Consider the following 26,645-nt stretch of genomic DNA (forward strand, 5'->3'; position numbering starts at 1 on the left):
ACATTTGCTTTGTGGACACCTGAACCGCGCCGTAAGGGAAGGCAGGAAGATAGGAGTGAAAGGGGAAAGAGAGAAAGAGCAACCGTAGTGGAGGGCTACGGAGTAATTTCGACCACCTGGGAATCTTTAACATGCGCTGACATCGCCCAGCACACGGACGCCACTTCGTTTCGCCTCCATCGTAACGAAGCCGCCGCGGTCGATTTCGAACCGGGGAACTCCGGCACACTAGTCGGGCGCCTGACCGCTGCACCACCCCGGCGGGGCCAGGACCCCGCAAACACTTCAAAAACTGTGAAACTGGAGGACAGCAGTCCCAGCCCGGATGCTAAGCTAGTGCACATGATGGAAGCACAAAGGAGTATTCATGCTCGATGACGTAAAAATAAGCCCAACCAACGTTTAAAAATTCGGCTATCCCGCTTGAAAAGGAAATCGATGCTTGCTCGTGGGAATTTAGCCGAGAACAGTGGCATCAGACTTGCGACCGCCTTAATGGGCAACTGGGAAACAAGAACACATGGTTTCTACTTAGACATTGTACTGCTCGTGGCGCGCCGCACATTCGAAGGCCGCGCCACTTCCCAATGCTCCCTGCGCGGTGCCCGGTTCCCTCTCCCCGCTCGCTCGGGGATAACCGGTCCCGCGCAAGGGGGCTATAAAAGAAGGCACGCGCCGCCGTCTCGCCCTCTCTTGGTCCCTGGCTCCTAGTTCCTGCTTCGCTCCTGGCGCTCTCCACGGAAATGACCCGCAGCCACCCGGACGACGACCTAGCACCGACTTCGACGATCCCTGTGAGATTAAAGATGTTTGTCATACGGCCCACTGGGTGTTTGTCGTGCGCATCCCTCGGGCAGAGGAATCACCCACAACTGGCACCCAACTGGGGCTGAATTAGCACCCATGTGGACGATTTCTCTGCCAACGTGGCGGCGCACGGCAACACGACGGGCCGGTCCTTTGTATGTTAGGCGCGACGCCATTTTGAGTTTAGGGCTATCGTGTGTGCAGATGACGCGGAGTGTAGTATAGTAGTGTTTGTACAGTGTTTTAATTTTGTTTTAGGTTATGTGTGTGTTTTTTAGTGTCGGGCGGTTTGTGTTTTAATTTTTTTGTGCATATGTTAGTTTTATGAAGTGTTTAGCCTTTGTGACTAGCCTCCTGACGCGGGCTAGGTGGTAGTCGTGGCGTGCAGCAGTTCTGCGGCACCCGGCCGGCCTTAGTTGTTGAGTGCAATGCCTCCGAGAAAAGACGTGCCAGATAGGGCCGCTGCTTCGGACGCCAGTGCGTCTGGAAGTGAGGTGAGAGACGCGGTAGAGTCTGCGCAGGTTACCGATGCGGCCGCCATGATGAGGCAGATGAACGAAGTGTTGTCGGTGTTCACCCGTCAGCTCGGTTCGGTGGCTAGCGCCAACCAAGCCACAGCTGCGGCGACAGTCTCGCGTCCGCGGATAAATGTAGAGGTTCCCTCCTTTTCCGGCTACACGGACGTGAAGTCAGTCCACGAGTTGTTGCAAGAGCTCGAGGATTATCAGACGGCACTGGGTTCCCTAGACGACGTGGTGCTAGCGCAGGTAATCCCCGTGGCGCTTGTTGAGAGCGCGGCGCGGTGGAGGCGCTGCCAGCCGGCCTTCCAGTCGATGGCAGACTTCACAGGTCGCTTCCGCGCCGAGTTCTTGCCGCCCGATTACGAACGCCGGATGCTTGAGGAGCTAGCGTTGCGCACACAGCACCCAGAGGAGAGCCTCCTCGAGTATGTACGCGCAATGCAGGAGCTCTACAAGAGGGCAGATCCCACGGCAACCGATCTAGAACAGGTCACGCGCATGATGAGGCAATGCCATCCGCGCTTCAAGCCGTATTTGCGGGGACGTGGTTTTGCAAACCTCGAGGCCCTAGCACAGGAAGCGAAGGTAGTACAGGCGGATTTACTCGCTGAATTGCGCTACCAGCCACCCCCAGGCCAGCCGAACCGCTAGAGCCGCGATGCGCCTGGGCCGGAGGCCAAGACTCCGTGCCGCGCGCCAGAGGCGCAGACGTAATGACGGTAGGGCAGGAAAGGCCAGCGGAAGGCTCCGCGATTCCCCGCGCTCTTGACCCGTACGCGTTCGAGCAGCGGCGTCGAGCTGGGCTCGCCAGCGACGTCCGCACAGGCGCGGAGAGAGGGGAAAGACGTCCCCAGCCGCTTCGTGGAACGCGGCATCCCACGACCGCGCGGCAGGTGAACGATCGGCTTTGCTGGAATTGCAACCAGCCGGGCCACGTGGCACGAGAGTGTCAAGCAAGGCGTATGCAGGGAAACGCGGACCGCCGGCGGCCATAATTGGTAACACCAGCCTTTCGCCGTCGGCGGGAGAATTTCGTGGTAGCCACGGCGGAAAATGGGAAGTGTACTCCCACGTCGCGTCACCGGGCGACCGCCCCGGGGGCGCAGAGGCTTTTGTCCCCCTCGCCTGTAGAGCGCAAGGAATGTTGTCGCTCTCGAGCCCTTTTATGCTAGTGTGGTTAGCTGGTCAAAGCTACTCGGCACTCATTGACACGGGCTCAACTCTGTCACTGGTCGGTGATGATGTGTTCGAGGCCTGCCGTAGATGTAACATCCCTGTCAGGCCAGCAGAAACCCCTTTGAGCTTAGCAGCAGGGACGACAAAACCGGAGCGGTGCTTCTGGTCCTGCGTTTTGACGGCAGGAAGCGGAGGCATCGCTTCGTCTATCTGCCCGGCTTAGCCATACCAGTTATTCTGGGAAGAGATTTTCTTTCCAGCGAAGGCATTGTGCTTGACATGGGGGAGAACGGCCATCGCTACAGCCCCTTCACCCCCCTCATTCCCTTTGCTAGCGCACCCAAACAGGAATGCGTCGCTCAGCGGGCGAGCGTCCACGCTTGTGTGGCAGAGGGCTCTCCCGCGACACTGAATGGTAGCCCATTAGAAGCAATTATCGTGTCCTTCTCAGGAACCGGTAGTCAGCGCCGAAGGCTCGTGGAAACTTTACTCCCGTTTTCGGATTGCTTCACAGAGAACCCAGGCAGAACCGACTTGCTTCAGCACGAGATCGAAACGGGTGATGCGCGTCCTTTCAGATGTAACCCGCGGCCGTTAAGCGCGCATAAGAGACAGCTTCTCGACAGCGCCCTTGACGAGATGATAAGATACCGACGCGGTGAGACCCTCACAAAGTCCCTGGGCGTCCCCAGTGGTTCTAGTGCCAAAGAAAAATGGTTCGGTCAGGCTGTGTGTTGATTATCGAAAGCTCAACTCACTGACGCCTACGGTTGCGTACCCTTTCCAGTCGATCGAGGCTGTGATGTACGCGTTAGGAAACGCAAGGTTCTTCACAGTCCTGGATGCAAGCAGAGGGTACCTGCAGATTGAGGTGGCGGAAGGTGACATTCAGAAAACCGCATTCACCTGTCACCGCGGGCTCTTCGAATTTACTCGACTCCCGTTTGGTTTGTCTAATGCACCGAGCACGTTCATGCGATTGATGGACATCGTGCTGGGCGATGCAAGGTTCAACTACGCGATGGCGTACCTCGACGACGTCGTGATATTCTCACAGTCGTTCGAAGAGCAGCTCATTCACCTGAATTCCGTTCTTGAAACAATGAGACGTGCGGGTATAACGATCAACCCAAAGAAAGTGCAGTTGGCATCAAAGAGAATGAACCTCTTGGGATTTGTGGTTGATGATGACACTTTGAGACCGAACGATGGCAAACTGCGGGCAATTCTGAACTACCCCTCCCCGACGGACGCGAAAAGCTTGCAGAGGTTTTCGGGAATAGTTGCCTTCTACAGACAATTCATCTCTAGTTCAGAGCTCGCTAGGCCGTTGAACCAGCTGTTGCGGAAAGGCTCGAAGTGGGTCTGGGGCAAGGAACAGAACGACGCTTTTGTTGCCTTGGCTCGCACGATAGCGAACACCGCTAGTTTGCGCCTCCCGACCTGAACAATTCCGTTTGTCTTGCAGACAGATGCTAGTGATGCCAGTGTAGGAGCTGTTTTGTTGCAGGAACACGAGGGCAAGCTGCGCCCTGTCGCGTTCGCTAGCCGCACGCTCACATCGGCGGAGCGGAATTACTCCGTGACCGAAAAGGAATGCTTGGCGATAATGTTCGCCTTATCAGAGTTCGACATGTACCTAGACGGAGCGGTTTTCACCGTGCAGACAGATCACCAGGCACTTTCGTGGTTAAAGAGGCTGAAAAACCCCGCAGGCAGACTCGCGAGATGGGCGCTGACGTTGCAACGTTACTCGTACGCCATTGAGTACCGCCAGGGCAGCATGAATAAGGTGGCCGATGCTTTATCGCGCGCACCATTGAAGGCTGGCACAAGCGCAGAAGAGGCGCAGACCAGCATTGCTGAAAGCGGCGTCGCCGCTAGTGGAGAGGAGGAGAGGGCGGACGCGAATGTCGCGCCCTGCGTAGTTAAAGAGAGAAAGGAGGCGGAGAGATTTGCCGCGCGGTGCTGCGAGATAGAGAAGGCGCAGCAGCTGGTGGCGGCGACTACTCGCCTGCCAAGAAGCGAGGCAGAGAGAAATCTGTCATGGGGAATAGCGGTCAGTAGGGAAGAGCTAATTGAGGCCCAGAAAGCAGACGGTCTATGCCAGCGGGTGCTGACAGAGCTTGCGAGTAGTGCAGCTTGCACCGGGAACGCTGAGGGCAAGTACGACGCGTATCTGCTGGGCGATGACGGCTTACTGCTCCGCTACATCCCCCAACTTGATGAGGAAGAGGCGATTGCATCCCCCTTCCGAGTCGTGGTCCCGAGGAAGTTGCGGAAACGATTCCTCCAGTACTTCCATCACTCAGCGCTGGCAGGCCATGGCAGCGGCAGTAAGACTTACGATAAGTTATGCCGTGTCCCGACCTGGCCAGGATGTGCTGGGTTACGCCCGTACATGTCCTGTTTGCCAGGTAGCCAAGCCTCGGGCGGGGAAACCCGCTGGCATGATGAAGCCGCTAGTTAGCAACTATCCGTGGCAAGTGGTCGCGTGCGATATCATGGGACCCCTCCCTCGCTCCGCGCGCGGACACCAATATATCCTGGTAATAACGGACCACTAATCCAAGTGGGTTGAGGTTTTCCTCCTTAGGAAGCTTGTGTCAGAACGGATTTGGGAGAAATTGTTGGAGACATTCACTCGTTTCGGTTTCCCTTCCGACCTGATTACAGACAATGCCTCGTATTTCACAAGCAAAGTCTTTGTTGATTCCCGTCGGGCGCTTCAAATCCGCCACAGGAAAACGAGTTCCTACCACGCTCAGAGCAACATAACCGAGAGAGTGAATCGGAACATTAAGAGTATGCTGGTCGCGACGACCGAGCAGCACAGAGATTGGGACCAACGGCTGTCCGAACTGGCTTTCGCCACTAGAACAACCGTAAACAGGTCGGTGGGTATGACACCTGCTTACTTGAATTTTGGGAAAGAGATCGCTTTTCCGCTAGAGAACGCCCTACTTGACGCGGCGGGGCCCGCGCCCCCTCCGCTTACACAGTCCGCGGCAAACCTCCGCGAGCGCCTTGAGGCAGCGCAGCGCGCGGCTCGTGAAAACCTCGATGTCGCGCGCATGGAGCAAGGGGATCAGTACAACAAAGGTCGTCGTCACGTCGTTTTCAACACGGGCGACTTGGTACTGAAAAGAATGCACCCGCTTAGTAACGCAGCGCGTGGTTTCGCCGCGTCGCTAGCGCACAAGTGGGTTGGACCGTTCGAAGTTACGGCACGGACTACACCACTCACCTACCAGCTGCGGTTGTTGGCGAGTGGTGAAACCGCTGGTCCGGTGCACGTCGCAGACTTGAAAGCTTACCACCTTCGCAAGAACGATAACTGCGAAGCGGGGGAAGCTCAAAGCGATGCAGCGATCTCCCCGGAAGTAAGGCGTACAGGTAGCAACCCGGTTCGCAACCGACGCTATAACCTAAGGCCAAGGTAGTGCACTACTTTGTCTAACGTCCTTGCTTCTTTCAGAATGCATTCTGATAAGATTCTGCAGCAGCCAGATGAACTACCGTCGCTGGGGCGGGAAACCGCACCCAGCGCATGGTTCAAGGAGGGGCCACTTAAACAGGGGGTACCCCCCTATTTTGTATTGGTTTGTGGCCCATCATTGTGACCAGCGCGGCCATGCTGGCCGTCTTCAACGCGTTGGATTGGAGCCCGCTGCCCAGGCCTGGAGTACGGTCCTCAGGAAGCCAGGTGTGCCCGTGGCGGAAACGCCTGCTGCAATGTGCATCCAGCACGGCGCCACGTGGAAAGGGGTCAACGATGTAGAGCAGCAGCTCAGGGCCGCTGCCAGTCGTATCCGTGGCCGAGCCCAGTTGCGCTGTGACCCCGTGGATGTGGCCGCTGCCAGAGAGGGACCAGCCGGAACAGTCCCGTCATGCCTGCTGCTTCTCCCGTCCCACGGACCAGCTGAGATGGCATCCCGCCAGAGCCAGGCGACAAGTCTTCATATTTTACTCCGACCCGGGCTCGAACATGGACATGGACCGGCTGTTGGCGGAGCCCGGGTCGGATGCTGAGGGGAGGGAAGATGTAGGGCTCGTGGCGCGCCGCGCATTCGAAGGCCGCGCCACTTCCCAATGCTCCCTGCGCGGTGCCCGTTTCCCTCTCCCCGCTCGCTCGGGGATAACCGGTCCCGCGCAAGGAGGCTATAAAAGAAGGCACGCGCCGCCGTCTCGCCCTCTCTTGGTCCCTGGCTCCTCGTTCCTGCTTCGCGCCTGGAGCTGCTGCACGGAAGACGACCCGCAGGCCGCAGCCCCCCGGACGACGACCTAGCACCGACTTCGACGATCCCTGTGAGATTAAAGATGTTTATCATACGGCCCACTGTGTGTTTGTCGTGCTCATTCCTCGGGCGGAGGAATCGCCCACAACATTTACTCGATCCTCCTAGAACTAAGGCCGAATCTTACAAGAATCTATATAGAATCTCGCAATATTACCAAGGCACCGACGAAATGTTCATCACCACAATAAAAGATCCGTACGGTAACACCTCCCAGGATATACCCACGCCAGATGGGTACTCAGAATTGGATAATCACCAGATTAATATCTACTTAACCGTAGCAGAGATCAGAGCTGTTCTTAACCAAATTCACACCACCTCGGCACCGGGGGAAGATTGCATCATCAATAAGCTCTTACGGACCTCTTCAACAGGTACTGTACAGAGGGCAGCGTCCCTGAGGTATGGAAGCATGCTGAAATTATATTCATACACTCTTAACCTGGTTCCACTTACATTCCACTTATTAAGCGGAACTTTTTTTAAAGTTCCACTTCTAACTGGAACCAATGTGAAACGAGATTAAGAGTGTACCTAAATCGGGGAAAAGACTCGAGATGGGGAACCTCCGCCCAATCCTGGCCTTGGCGGCCGCTTTTCGATGGAGGCGAAAAGCAAGGCGCCCGAGTGCTGTGCGATGTCAGTGCACGTTAAAGAACCTCAGGTGGTCGAAATTTCCGAAGTCCCCCACTACGGCGTCTCTCATAGCCTCAGTTGCTTTGGGACGTTAAACCTCACAAGTCAAATCAAATCAATGTCGCTAACGTCATGTTTCGGGAAGGTAATGGAACGCGTTGTCTTTAACAAAGGCTCCTTATGCACACCAATGCGGAAAGCACGTTTCCCCCTTCATGATTGGGTTTCGAACAGTGCTTTAGACTCAGGACATCATGTGGCAAGTTTAACATGACATTCTAGGTCCAAATCTCATAAGTCCCACGCGAACCATCCTGAGACTCGATGTTAGTAAGGCCCTCGAGAATGTGGCAAACGCTTCCATCGTCACTGACCTCTCACAGATGAACGTAGGCAAACGGACATACGACTACATCGCTATCTTTCTGAATGCGCGTACGGCTACGCTCCATTTCGTTGACAAAACTACCGGCAAAGTTACACTAAGGACGAGAGGAACACCGCAAGGTGCCGTATTTTCACCTTTTCTCTTCAACATCGCTATGAGCGCGACCTCGCGCTTCTGTTACATTATGTCCCACACAGACATCATTCCATATACGCCGACGACATCACCATATACCAATTCTGGCTCCGATGGAGAGATTACAGAGTTATTACAACGAGCTATCGACACGGTAGTTTTACGTGCAGGAAAATGGCCTTACGTGTTAACCGGCTAAACAGAACTCTTAGTTATCAGAAACGAACAAGCTTCACAGGCAAAACCAGATTCTCGAGAACCTATCCAGTACACATTGACAACCATCAGATATCCCCGGTAGCCACGATCAGAGTTCTCGGAATGTTGATTCAGAATTATACGCGGAACACAGAATCTATACGCCGGCTCGCCAGATAGGTGGGCTGGTGAGGCGCATTGCCACACTTCGCCGCGGTATGAGAGAAGCCGACCTGTGCAGGATCAGTCAAGCCTTTATGATAGGCATAATTATGTACGCTTGCCCCTACTTTTATCTGCGTCGTAGGGACGAAGATAAACTTAATACAATATTTAAAACAGCATATAAAGGAGCCCTTGGCTTGTCTGTATACGCCAACTCATATCGACTAGTGCAATTGGGAATTTTTAACACGCTGCCCATAAGACAGCACAAGTGACCCACTTGTCACGCAGCGTTGCGGGCCCGTAATTATCGACAAGCTCCACATACACCCCCCCCCCCCCCCCCCCGAAGAGGTGTGCGCAACATCCCATTTACCGGCTGACATTACATGTAGACTAGTTATTAAACCAATAGCCAAAAACTTGTTACCAGGCAGACATGATGCCCGCAGGACTAGAAGAGCACCGACCCTTGAGAAGCGGTACGAGGACGATCTACAAGCAGTGGACGTGGATGCGGCTCAACACATCAAAAACGGAGCATACGTGACATGTATGGCCACTTCAAAGTCAACCTTCATTGACGCCATAACATTTCATGTTAGCTCCATATGCGAGGCAGAGGAAGTAGCTATTGCACTGGCTATCGCGGATTCCTGCACCAAAACTATTCTAAGCGACTCAAAGAGCGCCGTTCAAAATTGCGCCAAAAATTCTTTAAGCGCGCTCGCGACGCGAATTCTGCGCAGCCGATCTCTCCGTGACGACATCAATCTCGTATGGATTCCGGCACCCGCGCGTAACTCCGGAAACGAAGGGGTCGACCATCTAGCCCCAGGCTTGAACAACCGGAAAACGGGAGCTCTATCGGGAACGGACGCATCTGTCGAGTGCGCCGCGCACATACGCGGAGTTAACAAACTTCTATCGCGAGCTAAGATGCACGTACCCCGCCCCTCACCCCGATCTGCATCGGGCGCAAACCACGACACTCAGACGCCTACAAACAAAGGCGATTCTTAGCCCTTACCGATTATCGTTAATTACGAATGGAGAATACAACCCTGCATGCCGGCACTGCGGTGGCGGGAACGCAGGCCACTCAAGACCACATACTATGGGAATGCGCCAGCAATCCCTCTCTAAAGACACTCTTGCCAGCTCCCGCAGCGGAGGAATGGGACATTCTGTTGGCCAGCCCAAGAAAAACTGCGCAACTGGCCCTCTCACGCGAGCTCAAGAGGTCGCCCTCGACTGGAGGCCACCCTGGACTCGCACCAGCCCGAAATAATTCCTTTCATTTTGTGGCAATAAAAGTTGTTACCACCAGCAGGCGATACAGGCAATTTGTTCGCGCAAACACTTCACGCGACATGTGCCACCATTGTGCTCGCATGAGGTTTCATATACATGGAGCTCAGCCTTTACTCGTTCGTTCTAGACGAACGTTTAAATTTCAACTGAAATTTTTCTGGAGACTGTTGCAGCTTGAGATGGGCAGGAAGAATGCGGATTTGCCCATTTGAGTAGGTAATGATGTTGCCTCCGATGTGAAGATGGATCTGCGTATTGGGGTTTGTTTTATTCTTTCCGTCGATAATAATCAGTTCTATTTTATGTGAAGCCTCGCATGCAAGAGGACCGGGGTTCAAATCCCGGTGCCGCGCAATTCTCCATCGGATGAAAAAAAAAAAAAAATCCGCGTGTCAATGGAATTGCATCAACAGGTTTGGGGTGAGACCTGATGCCGGTGAACACCTCCGACAACGCACTCCCTCACCAGAACAGGAGTTGGCCACCCTGGTGCAGTAATTGGCCACAACCTCCTATGATAAGGTCCATAAAACCCCGGCCCTCAGTCACCAGCGGCTGCGGAACAACTGACCACGGCGGCGGTCAGACCTGTGACGCAGCAGGGGGTGCTAAGAAAGCCTGGCTCCGCTGGACAGGCCACCATTGGAAACTGACCCTGCCAATGTCTAATGCTAGAAGCCTAGCTAGTGAAGCTAGTTTAGCAGTGCTGTTTGAGGAACTAGATGGCATGAAATGGGATGTCATAGGGCTTAGTGAGGTTAGGAGGGCGAAGGAGGCATATACTGTACAGAAGGATGGAAATGTACTGTGTTATTGAGGTTTACCAAAGAGGCGACAACTAGGAGTAGGTTTCCTTGTCAATAAGTATATAGCCGGTAATATAGACGAATTCTCTAGTATTAATGAGAGGGTGGCAGTCATCGTTATTAGGCCTAATAAGCGGTATAAACTGAAGGTTGTACAGGCCTATGCACCTACATGTAGTTATGATGACCAGGCAGTTGAAAGCTTTTATGAAGATGTAGAATCGGCAATGCGAAAAGTAAAAGACGCAGTATACTGTACTAATGGGCGACTTCAATGCCAAGGTAGGGAAAAAACAGGCAGGAGACAAGGCAGTAGGTGACTACGGCATTGGTTCTAGGAATAGCAGGGGGGAGTTACTATTTGAGTTTGTAGAGCGCAATAACTTACGAATCATGAATACCTTCTTCAGCAAACGGAAGAACCGGAAATGGACATGGAAAAGTCCTAACGGAGAGACTAAAAATGAAATCGACTTCATAATGTGTTCAACCCCCGCCATTATGCAAGATGTAAAGGTAATCGGGAAAGTGCGATGCGGTGACCACAGGGTGGTGAGGTCCCGAATTAGCCTAAATGTGAAGAAGGAACGCAACAGATTAGTAAGAAAGAAGCCCATTAACGAATTAGCGGTTAGGGGGAATGCAGAAGAGTCCAGGATCTCTCTACAGAATAGGTATTCAGCTCTAATTGAGGATGGCGACATTACCCTAGAGGCAAGGAACAATAATTTCAGAGATATCATTACTGAGTGCGCGGTAGAAGTAGGCGGTAGGATAGTTAGAGAGGATACCGGTAAGCTGTCTAAGGAGACGAAAGATTTGATTAAGAAACGCCAGAGTATGAAAGCTTCCAATCCAACAGACCAGATCGAATTGGCCGAGATATCAAAGCTAATCAATAAGCGCAAGGTGGCCGATATAAGGAAGTATAACATGGAGAAAATTGAGCATGCTGTAAAGAACGGGGGAAGCCTTAGAGCAGTAAAGAAGAAATTGGGCATAGACAAAACCAGATGTATGCGATACGGGACAAGGCGGGCAACGTCATCACTAATATGGAAATGACAGTCAAAGTAGCCGAGGAGTTCTATACAGACCTCTGCAGTAGCCAAAGTAGTCAGTACCGCAATGATATTGGCGGTAGGGAAAAACTGTCAGACGTTCCACCAGTGACGAAGGACGAGGTCAAGAAAGCACTAGAAACTATGAAAAGGGGGAAATCAGCTGGAGAGGATCAGATAACTACAGATTTGCTGAAGGACGGGGGGGGGGGGATATCGTGCTAGAAAAACTGGCCACCCTGTATACGCAGTGCCTGGTGTCATCGACGGTACCGGAACCATGGAAGAATGCAAACATTATCCTCATTCACAAGAAAGGGGACTCTAAGGACCTTAAAAATTACAGACCAATCAGCTTACTGTCTGTTACGTATAAGGTATTTACTAAGGTAATCGCTTATAGAATCAGAACAACCTTAGATTGCAATCAAGCAAATAATCAAGCAGGGTTTCGGAAACGGTGCTCTACTCGACCATATCCATACCATCAATCAGGTGATTGAAAAATGCTCGGAATATAACCAGCCCTTATACATAGCATTCATTGATTACGAAAAAGCATTTAACTCAGTTGAAACCTCGGCGGTGATGCAGGCATTGCGAAATCAGGGGGTAGACGAGCCGTACGTGAAAGTGCTGCAAGATAGTGGCTGCACAGCAACCATAGTTCTGCATAAAGAAAGTAACTGAATTCCCATAAAGAAAGGTGTTAGGCAAGGAGACACAATCTCCCCAGTACTATTCACAGCTTGTTTAGAGGACGTATTCGGAGACTTGGAATGTTAGCAGTTAGGGATAAGGGTAGTTGGAGAATACCTCAGTAATCTGAGATTTACTGATGACATTGCCTTGCTAAGCTACTCGGGGGATGAACTGCTAATAATGGTTGATGACCTAGACAGGAGAAGTAGAACGGTAGGCTTGAAAATCAATATGCAGAAGACTAAGGTAATGTTCAACAGCCTCGGGAAAGAACAGCAGTTTACATTAAGTAGCGAAATACTGGAAGTAGTAGGCGAATATGTCTACTTAGTACAGGTAGTAACCGCACATCCGGACCATGAAACGGAAATAACAAGAAGAATAAGATTGGGATGGAGCGCATTTGGCACGCACGCACAGATTATGACTAGCAGCTTACCGGTATCGCTCAAGAGGAAAATATACAACAGTTGCATCTTGCCTGTACTCACCTATGGGGCTGAAACGTGGAGGGTAACCAAGAGAGTTCTACTTAAGTTGAGGACAACCCAGAGGGCTATGGAACGAAAAATGGTAGGGGTAAGATTAACAGATGGAAAGCGTGCAGAGTGGGTCAGAGAAATAACTCAAGTTACCGACGTTCTAGTAGAAATTAAGAAGAAGAAATGGACATGGGCAGGACATGTAGTGCGAAGAGAGGATAACCGATGGTCGCTGAGGGTAACAAACTGGATTCCAAGGGAAGGAAAGCGTAGCACGGGGCGGCAGAATGTTAGGTGGGCGGATGAGATTAAGAAGGGAAAATGTTTGGGCGTGTTGGTTCATCGTAAATACAGCGAAGCGCTCAAAACCACAAAGGACGTTCCCTGTTCCCTCCTCGTCCTTTGTGATTTTGAGCGCTTCGCCGTATTGGAGATGAAGAAGTTCGCAGGGGTCAAGCGGATGCAGCTAGCACAGAACCGGGTTAAGTGGAGAAATATGGGAGAGGCCTTTGCCCTGCAGTGGGTATAATCAGGCTGATGATGATGATGATGATCTTCAAGACAAAGAAGGGCCGCCTGAAGTTCAGTCTGCATCGAATATTTGCTTGCGTAATCCGCTGCCTCAGTCCAGATAGTAATATCATCGGCATATATAGCGAATCTTGCGCTTGTGCCGAGTTCCAGATTGTCGGCGACGCATGCCACGGCCAAGTTGAACAACATGGGTCCAAGAATGGAGCCCTGGGGTACACCCCTATCCAAGTAATAGGTTTTGGGCACCCATACCGGAGCTTTGCCATGTAGCTGAATGGGTCTGGATGTCAAAAAATTACGGATCCAGACTTGGGCGCGCGTCCTAGGAAAGCGTTTGGTGAGTTCCTCCAGGATAACTTCATGGCGAACATTGTCAAAGGCTTTGTGTATATCGACCAGCACTGCTACACACTGTTCGTCGCCTGTCCAACCGGCACGGCGGTGCGCGGCAACATGCCTGCCGTGCGCTGGCCCGATCAACGGCGGTAGGAAAAATTCTCTATGGCACTCCCATCCTCCCACTGTGGAAGACTAACTTCGCTAAGGTCTAACGTCTTCTTCGCGCAACACTATGCACTATTACCGGTCTACCCTGATACCACTGACATTTACACCAACGCTTCGATTACTGGGTATGCGATGACAACTATTCCCTTTCAGGCGCTTATGTCTGCCACCTACTCCAAGATGCACCTCTTCATGCTGAACTCATCGCGATTTGGGGAGCCTTGTCAGAAGTGCCTTGCGCCGGAACTCATTCAATACGTAATCTTACTGATTCCTATGAAGCCTACAAGGAAATCGCTACTCTGGGTTCGCAAGATGCAACTGCTACGGCCATACAGCGCCTCCTTAAACGCCACGAACTCGCTACCAGAACTGTCGTTATTCAGTGGATCCCAGATCAATCGGACGAATCAGGGGGCAATGCGGCGGCACACTCCGCGGCTGCCTTGGCAGGTGGGATGTGCACATTTACTTCACCACCCCCCTTGCTTCATCTTTACTAGACCTTGGGCGGCAAACACACTTCTTCTCTTGCCCTTATTTACTATACACGGATCAGTCTTCGTAGCCTAAGTCAGGATTGCATGCAGGTGGCCACACCAGATCCACCTTTTAAGCGAAAAACCCACCTCAACCGAAGTCGAGAAATCTTCTTAAATAGGCTCATCGCCCATGCGGCTTACACGCCATGTATTATGGCCAGTTGGCGTCAGTATACAGAGAAAATGTTTACGTGCCCCTACTGTACGACTCTAACGCGCGGCGGCATATCTAATCTACTCTCAGTTCAGCTCCGTTAATAATTCTAACTCTTCTTTAAATTATGTGACATAGGGTGTACCCCAAGGGAGCGTGCTTAGTCCTTTGTTTTTTCTCATTTATAATAATGATTTACTTGCCTGTTGTGCCCGGCCAAAGCCGCCCAGAAATTCAGCCGGACTCCAAACTTCTCCGGCGAACGCCTCCTTCACAAAATCCGGATACTTATGTGCAATGCACCGATGAACTGGAGGCGAGCCGTGCCAAGGAGAGAGAAGCATGAGCTGAGCATCCAGAGAGCTCGGCGCCGTGGCCCTGGCGGTGGACCACTTCTCGCCCCGCGGCATATTTGAAGCAAGAGCGCAGCGAGCTCTCCCATTGGCCCTGCGAAAGTACTGCCGTCGGATTGGACCATTTGAGCGTCAACGATTTCTCGGTTTACGGAGCCTCAAGTGCTTCCGTTCGAGACTCCGAGTGTGAGTTCGTCACTAGCGTCCATCGAGAGCAGTTCGCCTCCTGAGAGAGCGGACGCGGCGGAATCTCCCCGGCCGTCGCTGCGCGAGTACAGTCGCGTATTACTATGTTAGCTTTCGGCCCCAGAGCCGATCTCGTTGTGTAAATACCTGTAAATAGTGTATAAAGCCTTTTCTTCATCTCACCAGCGCTGACTCGGATTCACCGCTACCGCCCAGGGATCTGACAGCCCTCGTTCACGAAATGGGTGAGGAGCGCTACGCAACCAACTCCTTGGCACAACCCTGTTGACGGTGGGATACTGTGTGATAACCCCACCGGCACAACACTGTGTAACATCTAGAGTTCGTCTTTTCGCAGGTGACTGCGTAATTTACCGTGACATTATTAAACAACTCCTACAATCTTACCTGAACGCAGTAAGCTCATGGTGCTAAATGTTTCTAAAACGAAACAGATATCTTTCACTCGTCGTACAGTTGAATTTCAACCACTTACACTCAATGACAATGCTGTAGAACTAAGAAACACTTACAAATACCTTGGCGTGCACCTTCAGTTTGATCTAACATGGCATCACCATATTGACCGCACCCTAGCTGCTGCTAAGCGTTCACTTGGTCTTCTTAAACGTACTCTCAAACACGCTCCTATACACGTTAAAAAACTTTCTTATATCACTCTAATACGCCCTAAAATTGAATATTGCGCGGATATTTGGGATCCTAATCAAGCCGATGTTATCGCCAACATCGTATCCTTGCAGAGCCGTGCTGTGCGTTTTATTTTTTCTCACTACTCATCTTTCACAAGCATCAGTGCATTAAAACAACATGCTGAACTGGAATACTTTGGGACGTTAAACCCCACAAACAAACAAACAATTATCATGTCGTCGTAAACACGCTCGGTTAACACGTTTCCATAAGGAACCCAAGCTCAAGTTTCGCCGCGCGATGGCAGCGCCGCATTCCTGGCGTGGTGGCGAAATGTGAAACGATGGGGCTTCGCCGGAGCAGACGTTCCGCTAGCTTCATGTGCACGCGCGGCGCTCGCTTTGCGCCTGGCGGTTATTTGGCGATACAAAACGCTTTCGCTGATGCGAAACCGATGTACCAAGTAGCATTGTGTCATGAGAAGCCACAATAGTAGGCGAAGCACCAAAAGACGAGGCTCACGTGTGAAATTTGCAGATTCCTTTGGAAGCGTGTCCGCAAGACCTGTTTTCCAACCGCATGACAGCGTTCTGAGAAGTATCGCGTTCTTTGTGGAAACGAATAGAGCCAATTTCCCCTTTCTTCGTAAACTCAGAAATGTTTACAGTTGACAAAGACGGCTTAGAGAGGCATCAAAAAAGTACAGTGGTTTAACACCATGCATAAAATGTGAAGAGGATGAAAGATTATCCTGCTCTTCGCTCCTCGCGTGTCTAGTTTTGGCGACTTTCTGTGCTCTCTCCCTGCTTTATGAGGGCTCTGAAAGCAACCAAATCAACAGATGCGACTCCAGTACAGTATAGATGCGACGTCCGCGATAGAGACTGATGTGTGATTGTGCCCTAAGTGTTCACAGCTGCCTTTTTATTTTTAGATTGACCAAGAAAATATCTAGGAACGCGGCCTTTTTTTTTTCGAGTGCGGCGGCGTTGGAAAACATGCCTTGCTGAGACGCTTTTACAAATTTTTGCAAATTTGCCTATAAGTGAACCAATTATTATTATTATTATTATTATTATTATTATTATTATTATTATTATTATTATTATTATTATTATTATTATTATTATTATTATTATTATTATTATTATTATTATTATTATTATTATTATTATCATTATTATTATTATTATTAAGATATGTCGGAACTGCAGTACAAAAGTGATCCTAGCTATGGCTCGACTGACACTACTCGCACGGAGTACCCCATTCGTGTCACAGGGATCGTGAGTGCAAACCAAATATTATCATAAATAAAGCACAACCATTTAATAAGGACCGAAATAAAACAGTATGCAGTACAAGCTTGGATATCACCTGCCTTCCGAGCCAGCGAGCCAGTTATGTCCCGTACAGCGCACAGAGCACACATGTGCTTATGATACTGCTAGCGTTCTTGTCTTTGAAGAAACACCTCCTTCGGACTATATACTTATTCGTCTACTGCAAGATTTTCTTTGGTAACGTCGTAATAATAAAAAACTAATCCGTATATAGATCGCATGCAACAGGCCAAAACGATGGTCAACGAACTGGCCACTTTATTTATCAGTACTGATGATACTTTAGTAGTTTTTAAACATAATATACACTACAATATAATTACATAGCGGACTTACCTCGAGATGCACTTCCTACGTTTTTGCTAACGTGGGACGCATTCACAATCAATATTTACTCATCCCCGTCTGTTGTCTGCTCTACAGTGCAGACGTGAATAAAACGTTTCCCGCCTATAATTAAGCATCCTTCATGAAAATACGCGTCAGGTTGCCTAGTCAAGACTTAATGCAGGTGGCATGTCGCGGTGCGCCTGCGGGGGCGCGTCAAGGCGAGAGAAAGTAAAAGCGCACGGCGAATGCCGTGAAGGCAGCGAGCTGAGCCGGCGGCGTCCAGTGTGTGCTTTTCTGTCCGCGCGACAAAACAGCGCGAGACGTCTGCACGTGCGCGGAAGCGAGCGAGCGAAAGGAGAAAACTTGCACGGGATGCCTAGGTGGTGCCGCCCGTGTATCCCCAGTTTCTATTTTTCTGTCAGAGATGGCGCTCCCTGTCAGAAGCAGCAGCGCCGCTCGACGGTTCTTTGGAAGCCTATAAGCTTTACTACCATCTACTACTGGGCAGTGGTTTGTTTCAGTCACCTGATGTCATATTTCCACGACTTGATCATGCCTTCAAAGTTAAGTGCGCAAAGTGTCATTTATCATCTTTTCCTCATTCATTCATTCCTCGCACTATCATTTAATGGAATAACTTGCCATCGCATATTGCCACAGAAGCTGACATAAAGAAATTCAAAGAGCTACTTCGCTGTGACGGAAATGTGTAAAATATTTTGCTGTTTCTCTTTATCTCTATTGATGTTATACCTAATATTTAGTTAGTGTTTCTTGTAATTGTTGTTGATAACTGCGTCGTGTTTATTACAATTGTATCACCCCCCCCCCTATGTAATGCCCTCCTTTGCAGGCCCTGTAGGGGTAACGTAAATAAATAAATAAATACTCTGAATTGTCCTTCTTTTTCTACTGGACGCTTCGAGATCGAACCCTATCGCCTGAACTATCGTTCCCTTCTAGACACTGATGCTAACACATAGAGGATATTTGCCAAATATGGCGCCCTTAGTGGCCTAGTCAGAGCAATATGATTTCAGTGACGACCTGTGCAAATGATGGAGATTCTGCCAACTCCGCTCTACCAACCATGGCCATGAGCCTTCCTATTCAATAAAGGACGTTCAATCAATCAATCAATCAATCAATGAACTGAAATTATAGCTCGTGAACTAAAGGCCCGCGTCTTGCACACCTGCAGTTGAAGATGGGGTAAGCCACAGCGGCGCATTGTTAGGGCGTCGTCGTTCCACGTACGCGTAGCTGGGAGGGCAAGTAGGGGGAGCTTCAAGGTTCATTGTACATTGTAATCCATTTCGTGTCCACTGCGGCCCTCACATTCTCAGTTCCAGCCCGCCTTCTCTTCTGCTCCTGCTCTCTAATTCGCGGCCGGAGTCTATCGTGTTGTTTTTATTTTTTTCTTTGATGTCTTCTCGGTATTCGCAATTTGAACAGCAGCATGAAAGACCTCGCAATCAGAAGGGAAAAAACGAAGCAGAAGGCGCTAATTTTTGCACTTTTGCTATGCAAGAAGCTTACCAACGCTCAAAGCTGAAACATTTCTGAGCAGGTGTTAAACTAATCAGGATACCAAGAAACCAGTTTCTAGAAGAACTTTATTGCACAGGTCGATGGAGCGCAGTTTTTGTATCACGGCAAGCACGCACAAAACAATAACGGTCGAAGGGCAGGTGGTGGCAGGGATCACGAATGCCGATGCGTCGCACTCCGCCATGTCGGCTCTGTGAAGCTAAGGCTGGCTATGCCTTCGCAGACCAGTGGCGCCAGCGAAGCAGCACCAAGCGTTCCGTGAACTTGCTGGCATCTTCACGATCTTCAGAGGCAGTCTGTGCAGCAATATTTTCCAGAAAGCGTCGGTAACCCAGTGTCTTCTATGACGGTAAGCCCGCGTGAAAAAAAATATATATATTGTTACGAAGCGGCAAGCCGATGAAGACAGGAGACAGAACATGACCGATGACGATGGTAGATGACGTTTTATGAATGTTCGTGGGCCTAGCGCGAGCGCTCCTGCCCGCGCCACTGCCCGCTTCTTCTTCCTTGTCGTCCGTAACATGACCCGGGGCCCCCGAGCGATCGTCCCGATCGTGGACGAGGAAGTTTAGCGATGTTAATGATTTTATGGCATAATGATGGGCGTGTCTGGATGCTTGAAGAAGAAGAGGAAGAAGGAAGAATAGAGCGGCTTGCCGGTACGATGTCTGATGCGTGGGTGATCCGCCTCCCTTGGAGCTGTCAACCATCCGTCACCAGAGTCCATGGGACCGATGGCTCGAGGTCACGTCGGGCAGCTTGGGCGGGGGTTGCGTTTTCGTGTCCATCGGTTCCTTCGGGTCATTCGGGTCTTTCGGGTCCTTCATCTCGGTTCTGATTGGTCTGTTCTCCTTGTCTTCAGGTCCGGCCTGGGGGCTTGGCGGTGGTATTTGTTCAGGTCTGGGCTTGAAGGGCTGGGGCGAAGCTGCTCGGCGATGTCCCTGGGCCCTCGGTGATGGTCCCGGCTTGAAGATGGCCTCGATGCTCCAAGGAGAGGATGGGGATGTCGTACGCCGCACCTCCAACCAAATGTTACGAAGCGGCAAGCCGATGAAGACAGGAGACAGAACATGACCGATGACGATGGTAGATGACGTTTTATGAATGTTCGCGGGCCTAGCGCGAGCGCTCCTGCCCGCGCCACTGCCCGCTTCTTCTTCCTTGTCGTCCGTAACATATATACGATATACGTAGCAAGTGGTACATACTTTCCCTGGCTGAGCTTGTTGTGGTCATTTATGTTGGCAATGAGAGATATTGGGTATACACATCTTTTATTCATTTTGTTTGATAGAGACGAAGACTGCGCGATGATCTGTGAAGTGGCATGCAGCGGTATCAATTTTCTCTATACAGTGTTTTGATTTAGCAGTCTTCATACGCAAAGTCTCATACATTGGATTACTCACCGGTGTGGAGCCACAGTCTCTCGCGCACCATACACATGTGTCCAGACTGATTGTTCACAGTATGCTTCAAATTTCCGGGTAGCAGATGCACTTTTGGAAACCCGAATGGAGTGATCCGTTACGACGTGCCTTCAGATCCTCTTCTGCTGGTTCCCGCTGACTGAACTCTTCTACTCATCTCGGTGGTTACACTACGTCTATTATGTTTGGCATTCTGGAATCACCGTTTGGCAAGCCGTTCCTCTTTATGTTTGGGCGTCTCTGGTGCTCTCTTCGCCTTCTTACGCCCATTCTCTCTTTGCTGCCGCTATGTGCCGCTATTTACGTTCTGCCAGCGGCTGGTTTTCGAAGTAGGCGAAACGGAGAGACGCCCATGGGCTGTGCGGTGGCAGTGCACATTAAAGATCCCCAGGTGGTCGAAATTACTCCATAACCTTCCACTACCGTTTCCGTTTTTCTCTTTTCATTGTATCTCCCACCTTCCTCCCTATCATTACAGCAGAGTTCAGGTGCCCAGGGAGCAAGTGTGACAGACACTGCGCCTTTGCTTTCCTGTGAACCAATTTATTATTATTATTTTCTAAATATTACTACGCTATGTTCACAGATTTCTGTCTGCGGAATGTGTCCACAAAATCGTGTCCGCAGCAGTTGTGAGTAATTGAGAAGTTGGTTTGGTTAGTTTTGTGAGGTTTAACGTCCCAAAGCGACTCAGGCTATGAGAGACGCCGTAGTAAAAGACTCCGGAAATTTCAACCACCCGGGGTTCTTTAACGTGCACTGACATCACACAGCACAGCGCCTTGCTTCTCGCCTCCATCGAAAAGTGGCCGCCGAGGCCGGGATTCAATCCCGCATCCTTGAGAACAGTAGTCGAGCACCGTAACCACTGCGCCACCCCGGCGGGGCAGTAATTGAGAAGTGGTAGAGTTTAATGAGTGGTGACAATCGATACAGGGTGACGTAAGGTTGTATCCAAAAATAATTAGGCGAAGTTATTTAATTGGTATAACAGGTTCACAGGAAAGGAAGGTGCAGTATCTGTCATACTTGTTCTATGAACACCTGAACCAAGCCGTATGGGAAGGGAGGAAGATGGGAGTGAAAGTTGAAAGAGAGAAAGGGGTGCCGTAGTGGATTTTACGTCAAGAATGTGACGTCACGCAACCGGAATTACAGTCGAAAAAGGGCAAAAGAAGGAACTGGCACGTAATTTGAAAGTATCGAAGACTAAAATTGGTAAACAAGAAGTGAATTAAGCAACTAGAAGCAATCAACAGCAGCATCCGTGGTTCCGCATTACTCCAATGCAGATTCTGCAGTGCTCTTCATTATTATTATTATTATTATTATTATTATTATTATTATTATTATTATTATTATTATTATTATTATTATTATTATTATTATTATTATTATTATTGTTGTTGTTGTTGTTGTTGTTGTTGAGTTCTGCATCTTGACTTCTCCGCTTGACAAGACGTTCTTTTTGTTCGGGCGTCTATGCTGCGTCGGCAGTGAAGTCGGCCGTAGGTCGGCGGACTCACTCATGAGTCGACTCACTCGGGCTCAGTCAGACTCACACTCAGATCATGATCTGAGTCGTGAGTGAATCCGGACTCACATTTAGATCATGATCTGAGTCGTGAGTGAGTCCGGACTCATATTCAGATCAGCATCTGAGTCGTGAATGAGCCTGGACTCACACTCAGATCATGATCTGATTAGTGAGTGAGTCCGGACTCACACTCAGATCGTGATCTTAGCCGTGGGTCCGGGCACTCAAATTGTGATCTGAGTTTGAGTGAGTCCGGACTCACTTTTAGATCATGATCTGTGTCGTGAGTGAGTCCGGACTCACATTCAGATTATGATCTCAGTCTTGCCAAGTCTGACCTAGAAAGTTCCTATGAAATCAAATGAATTCTTGCTCAGAGGTTGAAGAATCATGATCTGAAGTGATCGAGTGAGTAATGGGCACAGGTCGCTAATTAGATCCTAGCGGACTCGAATTGTCTGTATAATTCTAATAATGAATAAACATCTTGGTGAGCTGATGATGTAGAGCAATTTCATTGTTTTCTGTTACGCAATTATTTTGACTGTGGCGACTATGCAGGTTAATCGAACATCTGTTCTCGTTAATGTGTTGTATTGCGGTGGCTATATAGTTCTTTCTTTGCTGTTTATTTACTCCGGAATATCTCGCAAATGATTTCACGGTTTAGGTGCACAGCGATGCAAACAAGCCAGGCTAGCCGTGCATAGCTAATAATATCAGGCTAAGTTCGAAGAGACCATTGTGAAACCACATTTTTAATGTTCTTTCTTATTGCGAAATAATTCACAGGCTCACCACCACAGACCAAGAATCTTGTCCGATGTTTCTTTTTGTGTGCCATTGCTCCAATTGGGTAGGCTGTTTGAGGATGTCACAAATGCGCGGCTACGTACGTGGGTAATTTAAACGCATTCCAGTATAGCTGAAATTTTGCTTCGGTCGATTTGGTCCAAAACCTGTCCAACATAATTCACCTACGGAGACCAGGATGCTGGACTCCATGGCCGCCTTATATTTTGCCCACCCACCGCCGAAATTTGACCTCGACTGATTTGGGCAAAATCTGTCCAATTTAATATGACTATGGCGAACAAGACTATGGCAAACCGGGGCCACCCTCAAATTGGCCCCCTCACCCCAGTAGATCGACCTGAGCCGATTTCGGGCCAAAATGAACGGACAACATAATTCGAGTACGGCGAACACGATGGTGACCTCCAATATTTGGTTTGGGTCACACACGGTTTACCAACCCTCGAAACTTCATTTTGGCCAAGTTACATGAAAAGCGATCAGTTCCTAATTGCATTGGTCATCCACGGCACTATGGTTACCTATAAGTTGGGCATGACCACTTCCAGAATTTGGCCCAAGCCACCTTCGAAGTATCGCCTTTATAATTGGTATCCAATCTTAATAGACTGTGCCCGACAAGACGGCAACCACCAAAGCGGCCATAGCCATATCAAAAATTTTGCCCGTGCTATAGCTAAAAAGACAAAGCTTTCGTACTATATTCAGCTCAAAAGAGATAATCCCTACCATATTTTTTTCATTTTCCTGTAACCTTTCAATTCATTCATTGCTGAAGAAAACAGTCTAATCTGTAATGTTACACATTTTTTTTTCTATTTTTTTCCCTCGTGTTTCTCAGCACTGCCTTACGCCTACATATACAAGCTTTAGGACCGTCGCTCGTTGCTTGTCGAGAGTTGAAATGAGTGAGTACATGATGAGTCTGAGTTCATATGAGTCGTGAGTTGAAGTGAGTGAGTGTAGATAAGTCGCGAGTCAAAAATGAGTGAGTCGAGAAGAGTGAGTGAGCCCAGATTAGTTATGAGTCTGAGTGAGCCCGAGTGAATCGTCATCATGCGTGAGTTTGAGTTTAAGAGTCTGAGTGAGCCCGAGTGACTCGCCAGCTTGCGTGAGTTTGAGTTCACGAGTGTGAGTGAGCGCGGGCCTTGTGAGTCTGAGTGAGAATGAGCCCGCAGATGGACCAAATTTTCTGAGTGAGCCTGAGTGAGCACACGTGATTTTGCGGACCTGTGGAGTCGGCACGCGGCCGCGGCGACGGCGAGCTCTGATGTCATGCGCAGCGCACCTGTTGCTCCTCTCTGGTTTCCGCGCATGCGCACTTGTGGCCTGGTTTACACAAGACGAAATGCGCTGCTGGCGAGCGTAGTGGGATCCTCGCTACAAAACTCAAGCAGATGCGACAAACGAGCCAGCAGCGATGATGCCGTTGTAACCTGCTAGCTCGGTGAAGAGTGAGCTGCCGCCAGCCGGCGGCCGAGGGCCTAGACGCTGAAGAAGGAGTTTTTAAAACCCTTTAAGGTATCGAGGAGTATTTATTCTGGCAATAAACTCCTGTTTGTAAAAGGAGCATAATCATCCAAGACTCAATTTCACTTCTTAATTTTGACACAGTAGTAAAAAAGGTGGTGTCCTCAACTTCTTACAAGGAATTTCATAATATCGAAGTAAGGAGTATAAAAGGCGACGTCAGCCATTTATTCTCCTATTTGGGCTTGTTTATGTTTAGAGTGTAGTAACCCAACATTTGGTGCTGCCTCTGACGTCGTTTTATTGCATTTTTAAGGGCTACTTGGAATCAGGGGCCGCCGCAACGTATAAGACAATGCAGGCCCACTGAGTATGATCAGTTATTTTCGTGCCTTTAACGCTTTACCTCCATGATTACGACAGCGACAAAGCACGCTAACGAAACCTACACTGCAGTCAAAAGAAAGACACGACACAATTATTACCGCAATAGCATTAGTGATCTCTTTCGAAGAAGAATGTGGCGTTGACGCCGCTTCGAGAAGATGCTGATTGGAAGAGGGGGACTTGACGTCAGAGCTAACTAATTTAACAGAACAGAAGAATTTGTCGCTCAAGTGCTGACACGCTGCCTCTACGCCAACAAGGAAGCTGTCGCACAACACTGTTAAGCGCTCATCGCATGAGGTGGAGATTCGCCATGACCGGAAGCCACTCGCCGCTCGATAGGCAGCAGGTCGCGAAGCAACAAATCGCATAAGGCTTTGAGACTGTATGTAACTTCCGCTATACCTTTTTTTAGAAAATTTGTTTGTTTGTTTTTATTCGAGAAGTTTGCCATAAGGAATTTGCTTTCCTACTGCCGTTTAAGTGAGGAACCTGCAGATACTCGCTTCATCTGAGCCAAGGAGCACGGTTGGGGTCTAGTGGAATTCGCCGTTTAGGGCGCAATCTGCTTGCCGCTATTGTATTTGTATCTATTATATATGCCGTCAGTGCACTACGACGGCTGTCGTGACACGTGTCTTAATCTTTCTTTTTACCTCATCTCTTAAATCTGCCTGCACGAGGCAATGGTGGTGGCTTAGCTACAGAGACAGTTTGCTGGGCCGTGCATTTTTTTTTTTTTTTACTTCTTCCTAGGGTCGCAACACCTGACCCATGCATATGAGCGCGTCCAGTTCTGTAAAACTTGGCAGGTTAATAAAGGATACAAAAGGCTATTGTGGGTAGGTTTTGGGGATTAATAACAAAAGGAGCGATAGAAGTCACTTTTTACAAGTTATGCATCGCATAGTGTAGTTTCACATCACTGCACCGTGTCCCTTAAAAATGCCAGATATTTTTCAGCGCTTGCTGTTTAGCCTTAACACATGACACTAGCATATTTATACTCCCCTTGACCAAACGGCGAGACGGCCGAAACAGAGCAACACTTAAAACATTCTATCACCGAGCTCCGTTTATTCGCACGGGTAATTGTTGTGCTCTCAGATAATTGCACATACACACAAGGGACAATGGCCACAGCGTCTGAAATGGTATTATAATGCGTGACGAGATAAAACAAGTAAAATATATTATGATAGACAAAAAGCCCTACTGAACAATAAGAAACAGATCAATAACTTCGACTCAATGTGAAACAAATGGTAGAGACCAGAATCGGCGCACCTAGCAGGAAATTCTTTCAGAGGGATCAACAAATTTATGAACCGCAGGGAGCGATCCGTGCCCCTGTAAAGCCTAGCTGCAGAGTAGCTTCAAATGAAAGAATTTTGAAATAGCCAAAGATATAACTATTTGGTTACAAGGAATTTCAAAGAAAACTTTACTGAAGGACGCGAAACAGTGAAAGTAGAGGGAAAAATGATCCAGGGTGTCGGGTTCACTGCAGAATGAATACATGGCTGCGGGCGAGGAGCCAGACTTGGGGGGGGGGGGGAGGGGGGGAATTAAAGAGAGTAGTCCTACACCTGACTTTTGTTAGAGATAGCTTGCACTGACGTTTCAGGCTCTGACCTAGGGTCTGGTGTACTGCAAATATATAATACCAGCGGAAACGATACGCGATGGAGTCGTCGCGCGACGAATCGCTAGGGAAAATGGCCTCATGCGGTTATCGCTTTAAATAAACTTAAGTATACTCATTTTTGTCACAACTTGAAGGTACATGCATTTTTAGGCAGTAGTGAGATCGACAAGAATTCGAGCTTGATTTTAAGTTCTTAATATTTTTGACCAATTGATCCTTGCAGGCACGCGCCAGTCTCTTGACTGCGAAAAAGAAAAAAGCGAAGAAGAATGCCGCATGTTTAGTCAAGACCGTGGTTTCTTATAACCAGAGCCCAGTAAACTGGATAAACTACAAATTTTGATCGGCGTCATTTAAAAGAGCCATAGCGTAGGCAAAGGACGAGTACAAGGAAAATTTAAATACTTATTTGTCAAACCCTAAGCACAGGAAGGCTTTGTATCGTTTCATGGAATGAAATAGAAACTCATGCATTTCTCAGTCATTAAGTTCAATAGAGGGTTTACAA

This window comes from Amblyomma maculatum, chromosome 4 (genome assembly GCF_055883805.1).
Source record: "Amblyomma maculatum isolate TAMU_Amacu chromosome 4, ASM5588380v1, whole genome shotgun sequence".
Lineage (NCBI taxonomy): Eukaryota > Metazoa > Arthropoda > Arachnida > Ixodida > Ixodidae > Amblyomma > Amblyomma maculatum.